Source organism: Neodiprion virginianus, chromosome 5 (genome assembly GCF_021901495.1).
Source record: "Neodiprion virginianus isolate iyNeoVirg1 chromosome 5, iyNeoVirg1.1, whole genome shotgun sequence".
NCBI classification, from domain to species: Eukaryota; Metazoa; Arthropoda; class Insecta; order Hymenoptera; family Diprionidae; genus Neodiprion; species Neodiprion virginianus.
The window spans coordinates 918648-930347 of record NC_060881.1 but is presented as its reverse complement, the minus strand read 5'-3'; the positions used below and the strand labels follow the sequence as shown (position 1 = coordinate 930347).

The 11700-nt window shown below is 36.6% G+C and overlaps 1 long non-coding RNA gene across 1 annotated transcript; it reads right to left on the bottom strand.

Moving 5' to 3' along the window:
• Positions 1-1655: 1655 nt before the first annotated feature.
• Positions 1656-4731, bottom strand: LOC124304372 (uncharacterized). The gene is made up of 5 exons (XR_006908162.1): positions 4599-4731; positions 3940-4205; positions 3543-3672; positions 3150-3463; positions 1656-3070 (listed from the first exon to the last, which is right to left on the bottom strand). It is a non-coding gene; the product is annotated as an uncharacterized LOC124304372 (long non-coding RNA).
• Between the last annotated feature and the right edge of the window lie 6969 nt (positions 4732-11700).

The following is an 11700-nucleotide window of genomic DNA, read 5'->3' as shown; positions in this document are numbered from 1 at the left end:
ATCCAACAAATGGCGCGTTCGTCGTAGAACGGTGGTAATTTCAAAGTCGGATCAGAAAGGTTACGAGTCATACAATATTTTAACTGAGAAAAAAATAACATCTTAATAATAATGTTAATAGTAATAATAATAATGATATCCTTTACTGACAATCACAGTCGAAATATGAAACAGTTTATTCTAATTATGAATGAAAATTATAATGTTTTGTTGGGCGAAATTTTGTTAGTTTTCTTTTTTTTCTGCTAAGTTTTTCAGTTTCCCGGGTTTCAATTTTTGCCCATATAGTCTATACATTCAGCCATTGCGGTGTATTTGTGAATAGAGCAAAGACTGCTTGAAAAATTGACAAGTTAGAATTTGGTTGCCGTATATCGGCGTGGATAGCTTTGACTGCAGTTTCATAAACACTATTATTTTTTTCGCCATTTTGTACATTCTGTAAAACACTGTTCCATTGCTAAAAAAAATCATAAAGTGTTTACCTTGCGTAGATCTGGGTGTTCCGTTTTATAATACGCACAGCCCACGATCCCACAGCTTTTGCACATTATGCTTGTTCAACTGTGCACTAAAACAAACCCTTTCACAAGTGTAATTAATTATGGTTCAGCGATACAAGCAAACACGCATCCGATAAGTGTCATTGCTGCGATCCCGCCTTTAGAGCTCTGCCCCTATTTACCTGTCCGGTAACTTCGATGAACGACGTTCCTTTGTTTTAAAACAACAGAGCGATGAAGGATTCTTCGCAACATCCGGTTTCACATAAACACGGTGTGCTATCGTTCGATGTGCTGTTTTCCAGTCCCGCAACATTACTCAGGACACTCGAGTTCCAGAAAATCACATGAACTTCCTTATCGGTTTGTATTGAAGAATGCGTGACTATTGCTATTTTTTGCTTTTCCCCGGAGCCGCGTTTTTAGTAGATCGAGTAGGCTTCAGAAGAGACGAATCCGATTCGGTTTGACTTTCCTCTTGTTAAGGGAGGCGAGATATACTTAGGCGAGGGAAGAATCGCTGAATTTCATGATTCTTTTTAACAAGTAAAAACTTATTCAACATTTTTTAGCTTTTTGGTATTTTCATATTGCTTATACCTTTGAGATTGTATATAGGTATAAAAAAAATTTCGTCTTTCAAAATGGCGGAGGTATGGCACGGACTGCGACTTGCAGCGATAAGTCTACGGACGTGTGGCGTTGGCTAGATCAATCTGAAAGTAAATAAACACAGATTTTCCTTTCAATAACACTCAAATGCAAAACATGAACTTATAAAACCCTCGAAATGTTACGGTTTGAAACAAAAGCGCTGAATTTTCTGACAAAAAATGGCCTTTTTTTCGCTAAATATATCTCCCCCCGTAAGTACGATCTCAGGGTGGGTGAAGGTTCGGTGCCGTAGAAATAGAGACTGCAGAGTTTTCTTGAATTGCTTGCGAAAATACGGTTCGGGCTTATGCCTATCTGCTCAGAGTTTTCTTCGGCACCATTTCCAGCAATTCGATTTTCAGTGGTGTTCAGTAAGGACTGTATTTTCTCCATAAGGAGGGTCTGACCCTCTAGGAACAATTTATCCGGAACCGGTCAGACCCTCCGGAACGTTAACTAACTCCGCTGTCGGCTAAAATTTTCTGGATGTCTTTTTCCTTTTTTTTTTTTTTTCATCGGCATATTTATTCACAATCAATTACATTTACAGTATAGTAGTTACGTGCTGTGGGCGTAACAAAGTAAAGTACTCAGGAAGTACAAAGTACATTCAATATACTTCGCTGTAGGATAAGATAACCTCTGCGGAAGCCTGATTTAAAGAAAGACAGTAAGGGAAAGTATTATGTAAAAAACAAAAAAAAATTACAAAATAAGAATTTTGATCCATCTCGAAAGATTACTGGTGTATATTGTTACGGGTATATTGATAAATAATTTTTTTTAGAAAAGTTTGTTCACTTTTAATTTCTATTGGTAAATGATTGAAATTCCAAATTGCCTGATATCGATGAAATTTCTTTCCTATTTTCAGTTCCACTTGTAACGTCGAGCCTTTATACCTTGTGATTGATCTGCTACTTTCAAGTCTTTCATTTTCCAGTTATATTCCAGACATTGCGAAACATAAGTTTCCCTTATTCCTACTGGTATTTCATTCGCATGTTCATTATTTTTGAATTTTTCAATATTCTTAAGTAGACGCTTTTGTAAATTACACAACTCTGTTATATTACTTTTATAGACAAGAACCCATCCAATAAACCCACAAGTGGCGATGCTGTTGAATAAAGCATAATAGATACACAAGATACTCCTTTGGTTTACAATCTGTTAGCAGAATTTTATTCAGTTCATCGCTCTCCGTGACGTTGTATAAGATCACATTACTTGATCGGTCTACCGTATCCACGTGATTCAGTTTCTCTTCCATATGCGCCATCCTCTTCTCATTACTTTCCTGTCTTGCCATTTTTGCTGTTTGGCCATTTTTCAGAAGAGACATTTCAATTTTGAGGAAATTAACATCTATTTGTACGTCCTTCACTCATTCAATAATTTCATGTATGCATCGCGATCTTCAGTATGTACACACCTGGGTATCGGATATGGCATACGCGGAAGTTTTAAGTCACAATCACAGTCACAGTAAGCTCTAAAATACACCGGTGCTCGATTGCGGTTGTTACGCACCTCCTTTTCACGTAACAAAATAAAATAATTGTTTTTGTAAAATTTAAATCGCTGAACTGATTTTAGAGCCAACTGTTTTGTTATCTTATACTTTAATTTATAAGTATGATTCTTCAGCCGCTCTTGCTTCAATTGTAGTTTCAAACGTTTTATTTCATTCGCTTGTCGAATTGTGCCATTTTCAAAACTATGGAATCTTGTGGCTTGTGTGTCAGAATTATTCATCGGTCCATCGGTTATGCTTGTTTCCATTTGCACTGATTGGTCCCCTTCATCTTGGGAACTTGCTATTCCATCATCATTGTCATATCTCGTATCATTTAACTTTTCCGGAACTAAATTCTCAGCAGGCTTATCAACGATCGCATTTTCTTCTGGACCTATCGATGATGAATAATTAAATTAATTTTTTATAAAAGATAATCTGCTTCATGTGAAATAATTTGAAATAAGACTTACTGTTTACTTCCTGATTTCTTAACGCTGTCGAGCTACCTTTGACGTCGACACACATCGTTGTAATAGCATTCGGTTGTAATTTCAAATGTTTCATTTCATTCGTTTGTCGAATTGTGCTATTTTCAGAAGTATGGAATGTTGTATCTTGCATATCAGAATTATTCATCGGTCCATCGGTTATGCTTGTTTTCATTTGCTTGTTCCCTTCATCTTGCAAATTTGCTAACCATCATCGTTGTCATATCTCATATCATTTAACTTTGCCGGAATCAAATTTTCAACAAGCTTATCAACGATTGCAGTTTCTCCTGGACCTATTAATAATAAATAAGTAAATTAATTTTTTATAAAAGATAATCTTCTCCATGCGGAATAATTTGAAATTGGACTTACTATTTACTTCCTGTTTATTTGACGATAAGCTATCGTTACTGCCAGCAGAAATTGTTGGAATAGCATTCGGAGTCAAGTTTCGGCAATTTACTTGCCACTGGCTTTCAAATTGACTATCGTCAAAATGATACTATAAAAATAACATAAGCAATATAGCTATTATAATATAACACTTGTTGATATTATTCATACATATTTGTTGTTACGACTCTAAAGTTGGCAGACATCTGACAAAATTCTTCTTTTCACGAACAAGTTAGATGCTAATGAAAAATGAGTGCGTTGAGTGACCGCGACAGAAGCGAATCTTCCGAGTCGTTTGTGTATTTGTTTTTTTTTTTTTTTTCCTACCCTTCACTAGTTCATCTCAAGAATCGTTAGTATAATTGTTGTATACCATTTTGGCAATAGCACTTGTTGTATCATCCATTGGTCCGCTGGCGCCCCAATGTCCATAAGAAGCGTGTATAAGAGTGAGACAGCAATCCCTTCCTTTCAACTATCGTCCTTTCGACGCGACACGTTTGCGCGTGAATCCTCCAAATTGTCCTTCCCCCTCACCCTCGGGCTCGTTACCCCGTCGCAAATCGCGCACCCTCACGAGTGACGTGCGTAAGAAATCAATACATGGTGCTTTCTCCTCCCCAAATAGTGTCTGTTTTTCTACATAGGGACTCTCGCTTATTCGATTTACACAAAAACGCACCTATATGTATATATATATATATAAAGGCAACTATAGAAGTTTCATTTAAAAATTTATCTAAAATTATGGATACGAAGATTTCTAAAAATTTTTAATACATGCATGTTCCAATATTTTTTTCTATCGATACTTAATTTATTTAATTTAAAATACAACAATTGTTAGATGTCCGCTAACGTTACTGTCACTCTGTCGTTGACCACTCTAGCACGGTTAAATTATTATTGCTATGATTATTCAGATACTACATCATATTAAATGTTATATTCTTATATCTTATTCTATAAATGGTATTCACGTAATTGTGAATTTTAAAAAACATTTATACATCAAATTAATTATTTATTTACCTCGCATAACTTCGAGCTGCTCTTTGAATCTTTGCTACACTTTTCAGCGCACACTTTTTCTGTACCTTCCATAGTCCTTTCTCTTCAGAAGGAAACAAACGTCTGAAGACCGGAAGACCTTTCTCGGATGGATTATTACCCAGATGTAGAGATGCGCAGTATCGGATTGCGCTGGTACTCGTCCTTTAACAGCGCTGCCAGGCAGCTGCCATGTACGTCAAACTACGAGCTTGCATAGGAATTCGGTCTCCTGAGGATAGATTCTGTAATTTCACTTTCAACATTTTCAACCCTTTGAGCACTCTGAAATTAGAGTATCGATCCACTGAGTTCCGTCTTCTTGACGAGAGCATAATAAGAAAAAAATCAAGAAGACCAGAGACCAGGAAACCGAACTCTTATCCAATACTGTGGGTTTGAAACCTGTTTAAATGACGAAAAAGTGCACGTCATTTTTTTTACAGATTTATATTTTTTGAAGGTTCATGTCGTGATTATATGATTCATATTACCCGAATTTTGTAAACAAAGACAGCAAGATCTAGGGTTTAGCTAACGGGCTACGGAATTTGTAGATGCTGATTTCACGAAATGTGGAGGAATTATAAGGTTCCTAAAGAGCATTCAGATTATGCAAACAGACTGCTTCGTGCAGCAGAGGAATGTAATTCTATACATATGTAATCACTATAAGCTTTCCTACCTTTGTCAAGTTCTTCGTTTTTTCAATGTTTCATATTTTCTTACTAAATACGAAGTATTTAAATGGCTTTTCTTTATGTACACATCACTCTGAGAATAACAATTCAATTTTTGTGTAGAAAAATTCATACCTTTTGGTATATGATGGTTAACAAGTAATTGAATACATGCATAGACGTAACTACTACTATACTAGATATGCACTTACACGTATTTGGTTCTTATCCTTGATAAATAAACATAATCATCCCAAACCTGCAAATTGGCACAAAAAATCCCACAAAGATTGATAAAAACTACATGTACGATCCGGGTAACGATTTTTGAACATTTTCGAACATTTTTTACTTGATAATTCGAACTTAAAACTGGGTTTTCTCAAAGACGGATCGGGGGAATAGGCTGAAATGCGAGATTTCGATGTGTCGTGATTGAAAAAACATAAATCTGTAAAAAAAATGTTGTGCTCTTTTTTGTCGATTAAACGTGCTTCAGACCCATCGTGTTGTATAAGAGTTTGGTCTCCTGGTCTCTAGCTTCTTAACTTGTCTTTGTTCGCTCGTCAAAAAGCCTGGAGACCAACGTATGGATACTCTAATTTCATTTTCCTCATTTCCCAACCTCCAAGCATTCTGATTTGTCCACTAAACTTTGCAGATCAAACAGAATCCTGGATGGGTGGGAAATATGGAAATTGAAATTATAGAATGGATCCCCAGGAGACCGAATTCAAGCACATTTGACATGAGCCAATACATGGCAGCCGCCTTGCAGCGCTGCCAAGGGAGAAGTACGAGCGCAATCCGATACTGCGCGTCTTTACATTCATATTATTCCTAATTCCGCGACGTTGATATGATGGGTATCGAATTATTTGACTGTGCGGTATCGGATTAGATCGGATTGCCTTAGTACTCCTGAATCCTCGCTTGGTGGCGCCACCAGGCGGATGCCGTATACAGGCCTACCCCCACCACTCGAGTTCAGTCTCGTGGTTTCTAGTCTTCTTGCTGCTCATTTGTCTACGGACCGTGCTCGACGCTTCCGCTTCCGATTCACCTCGGTTCGTTGTTCGAAACTTTAACTGATCGACTGAACATCAATTCACGTTGAAGGGTTCGTTTGCGGTCAGAGAAGGATATTTTGTTTACAGCTGGCTCGTTCTTTACTCATATATCAGGTAAAATTTATGTTTATAACTTACGATCAGCGTGACGTGAGCAGTGGTCTGAAGTCGGCTTCTTCTGAAGTTTCGAATGCAAGGTCGAGGGCGCAAATGATTTGTAACCACAGTTCGACGCGATTAAACTTACATCAAAATCACGTAGCAATTACGCGATTGCTGTCTAATATTGAATAGATGTGGGTCTCAGCATCGCGCATGGTAATTCTCCGTGAGCAGGAAGAAATTGAACAAAAGAAGGTTACGGCGACTCTACACCGCTATCAGTCATTTCTTAACGAATTTGGGCGGGATCCGGTAGCACAAACAATCGACAAACGATGGGGGGTCAGGTTACCGCCGATTTAGTGATTGAATCATGGCGTGCCGTACGTTTCGTTGATATTTGTCGTTCTCAAACTCAAAGTAATGTGAAAAGTAGCCACGGATACTTTACAGTTTGTGCTTCATATTCGTACGTGATTCGATTCATGCGGTGTATAATTGTCAATTGATACTGCAAAGGCGTTTAAGTGGGTCATAAAAATTTATTTGTTCTTCTGCATTCGCTTCGTCCACTCAAAATGTAGGTAATCTTATTGTTGAATATAAGCTAGTGTAGCGTATTTCAAAGTTCAACTTCGTTCTTTTTGCGAGACTAACAAATTATCGTATACGTATTCTATGTCAATCGCACAATAATACATTCATTCGTCAGTACGAGTTGTCGCGAGTGTTGTCAAATGTTACAATCATTTAACAGTGCTTTCTACATAAATGTGAAAGCAATTCAGTGATTCCTGTAGAAATTTAAACATTTTTCAGTGCTTTCCACAGGAATATAAAATTCGTTCGGTGATTCCAGTAGGAATTTTAATATTTTTCAGTGCCTTCCACAGGAATATAAAATTCGTTCGGTGATTCCAGCAGGAATTTAAATGTTTTTCAGTGCCTTCCACAGGAATATAAAATTCGTTCCGTGATTCCAGTAGGAATTTAAATGTTTTTCAGTGCCTTCCACAGGAATATAAAATTCGTTCCGTGATTCCAGTAGGAATTTAAATGTTTTTCAGTGCCTTCCACAGGAATATAAAATTCGTTCCGTGATTCCAGTAGGAATTTAAATGTTTTTCAGTGCCTTCCACAGGAATATAAAATTCGTTCCGTGATTCCAGTAGGAATTTAAATGTTTTTCAGTGCCTTCCACAGGAATATAAAATTCGTTCCGTGATTCCAGTAGGAATTTAAATGTTTTTCAGTGCCTTCCACAGGAATATAAAATTCGTTCCGTGATTTCAGTAGGAATTTAAATGTTTTTCAGTGCCTTCCACAGGAATATAAAATTCGTTCCGTGATTCCAGCAGGAATTTAAATGTTTTTCAGTGCCTTCCACAGGAATATAAAATTCGTTCCGTGATTCCAGCAGGAATTTAAATGTTTTTCAGTGCCTTCCACAGGAATATAAAATTCGTTCCGTGATTCCAGTAGGAATTTTAATATTTTTCAGTGCCTTCCACAGGAATATAAAATTCGTTCGGTGATTCCAGTAGGAATTTTAATATTTTTCAGTGCCTTCCACAGGAATATAAAATTCGTTCGGTGATTCCAGCAGGAATTTAAATGTTTTTCAGTGCCTTCCACAGGAATATAAAATTCGTTCCGTGATTCCAGCAGGAATTTAAATGTTTTTCAGTGCCTTCCACAGGAATATAAAATTCGTTCCGTGATTCCAGTAGGAATTTAAATGTTTTTCAGTGCCTTCCACAGGAATATAAAATTCATTCCGTGATTCCAGTAGGAATTTTAATATTTTTCAGTGCCTTCCACAGGAATATAAAATTCGTTCCGTGATTCCAGTAGGAATTTAAATGTTTTTCAGTGCCTTCCACAGGAATATAAAATTCATTCCGTGATTCCAGTAGGAATTTTAATATTTTTCAGTGCCTTCCACAGGAATATAAAATTCGTTCCGTGATTCCAGTAGGAATTTTAATATTTTTCAGTGCCTTCCACAGGAATATAAAATTCGTTCCGTGATTCCAGTAGGAATTTAAATGTTTTTCAGTGCCTTCCACAGGAATATAAAATTCATTCCGTGATTCCAGTAGGAATTTTAATATTTTTCAGTGCCTTCCACAGGAATATAAAATTCATTCCGTGATTCCAGTAGGAATTTAAATGTTTTTCAGTGCCTTCCACAGGAATATAAAATTCATTCCGTGATTCCAGTAGGAATTTTAATATTTTTCAGTGCCTTCCACAGGAATATAAAATTCATTCCGTGATTCCAGTAGGAATTTAAATGTTTTTCAGTGCCTTCCACAGGAATATATAATTCATTCCGTGATTCCAGTAGGAATTTTAATATTTTTCAGTGCCTTCCACAGGAATATAAAATTCATTCCGTGATTCCAGTAGGAATTTAAATGTTTTTCAGTGCCTTCCACAGGAATATAAAATTCATTCCGTGATTCCAGTAGGAATTTTAATATTTTTCAGTGCCTTCCACAGGAATATAAAATTCATTCCGTGATTCCAGTAGGAATTTAAATGTTTTTCAGTGCCTTCCACAGGAATATAAAATTCATTCCGTGATTCCAGTAGGAATTTTAATATTTTTCAGTGCCTTCCACAGGAATATAAAATTCGTTCGGTGATTCCAGCAGGAATTTAAATGTTTTTCAGTGCCTTCCACAGGAATATAAAATTCGTTCCGTGATTCCAGCAGGAATTTAAATGTTTTTCAGTGCCTTCCACAGGAATATAAAATTCGTTCCGTGATTCCAGCAGGAATTTAAATGTTTTTCAGTGCCTTCCACAGGAATATAAAATTCGTTCGGTGATTCCAGTAGGAATTTTAATATTTTTTCAGTGCCTTCCACAGGAATATAAAATTCGTTCCGTGATTCCAGTAGGAATTTTAATATTTTTCAGTGCCTTCCACAGGAATATAAAATTCGTTCGGTGATTCCAGCAGGAATTTAAATGTTTTTCAGTGCTTTCCATAGGAATATAAAATTCGTTCGGTGATTCCAGATGGAATTTAGATATTTTTCATATACCTGGCATACAAATAAAAATCCAGTTTACATTCACAGTGATAACTTTTTTATTAAATTCGTGAAAAAGTATATTTTTCTATTCGTGGCGGGTGTAAGTTATTCAAAAAGTAGAGTCTGAGGTGATTGTGACAGTGCAGCGTCAGGATATCTAAACATGTCGAAGATGTGGAACAGCTGCACCGATCATTTTTTTTTACACAAGGTACACAAACAAAATGATTTTATAATTGTCATATATTCTTCAAATTATCAATCATTTCATTATTCTATTTTACTTATTGCATAAACAATGCGACTAAGTAATTTGTTTTGTTCATTTTTCAGTGTGGTCTTTGGTGCATTCATCTGGACAGGCAGTGCGAGGACCGCTTTCGTGCCGTGGAGCTACGAAGCTACAAGGTAAAATTTCCCATAAATGATAATCTACATTTTTCCAACATTTTTTATGCATCTGTAAATTGAAAAACGACGGTACTCAGTTTTCTGTACAATGAATTTAAAAAACATCACGCTATTGCATGTATGATACAACAGTCTTCTAAGCTTAACCGTTACTTCTGTATTCATTTTAGCATTCACCGGAGACATCCGAGTAACTTCTCCATTACTTGGCAACGTTGGTGAGTTTGCATGTGTTGGGTTACGGTTTTTTATCCCCTGGGATTCCTCTGTCACGTGGCGTGGCGGTAACAATTTAAACACATGTATTTGATTTCTTAGCTAGAAACAGCCTCATTCGCTATTGCAACGTTGACGGTTTTACAATAACATAAATTTTTTCTCTTCCATTCAATTTTATCATGAAACTAGTACTGTTAGAGATTTCTGGCACGTTGTAAGAAGTGGAATGAGCATCGCGATAACGAATTGTGCAAATTGTAATTACCAAATCAATTCACTTTTAAAATTGCTCGCTGACTGTTTAAATGTCTAAGCGGTAGATTTTTCTGACTTAAAATTCATTTAGCTTTTATTATCAATGAAGCTCTGAAAATCTGACGTTAAGTAATGCAATGAAAATGTATAATTCCTTCACTTCAATCAGTTAGAATTTTATATTCAACCAGTTAAATCAAGAATAATGACAAGCATAATATAGGATGTATATCTAACCCGTTTCAAACAATGTTTGTGTACCAATAGCGATATTTTTTGTCAACTCTTACATTGTTTTCCAAATAGTATGTATACCATTCGACAACTATCAATATTCATTTCCACAGTTCTGACAAGCTTGGTACACGAACATTTCTACCCCTACAGGTACAATGCTGAAAAACTGTAAGTTATCCTAAATCCACGGTATGATTGACGACGAATGTTTGTGTTGGAGAGAATGTGAGTAGTTTAGATATCGAATAGGTATTGAATCGGGTAGGTAGGTTCGTGCTGGGATCGGTCACTGGGAAGTTTATACATGTCTGTGCAGCTGGTTTTATTATATATTTATTTTTAAATCTGTTGGGTGGTTTTAAAGTTGGGAACGAGCCGAGGGTAGGAAGGTTTTTTGCGACACATAATGCGACTAACTTTTGTACGTTCCACAGCGTCAAGCGATTACAGCTGTCTCAGTTCAGTTGGAATCAAGAGACTCGATCGAGTCACGCAACGATTTATATGTTCACGTATTACAGATAATTAATTCTTCCTTGTTTTTCTTTTACGGTCTTGAAACTTGACATAGATGGTAAAATAGCTACTCTGTTATCGCTTGAATGGGCAAAACGTATCGCTTCGTTTACGCATTTCGTGGGATGCGTTTACGAGGATTGATACTGCGCTTGAAGACATCGCGTCGAAGAGGATCGCCGACCGCCACGCCACAAAAACCCATACTTTTTTTCCTTCACCTTATACTCATAGCCATCAGAACTCCTTGCTTCTGACAAGTAATCCACGTCATGGTATATAAAGTGTGCGGGGATGCAGATGTGGATTGTTTATCATATCGGCAATGAGTTCTTCTTTTATTGTTTTTTTTTTCTTCGCTTTATAAATAAAAATTTCAAATTGACCGCGGCATTTGCGTGTCAATTTCACGCGGGCAATTTGACGATGAAAACATCCAGAAACAGTTTGCTCAACGATATTCTAAACTTTTTTATTTCGCAATTTTTGTGACATGCAAGTATCGTGAGGTTTTCAAACCTTACCGCGCTTTTTATGCGTGGACTTG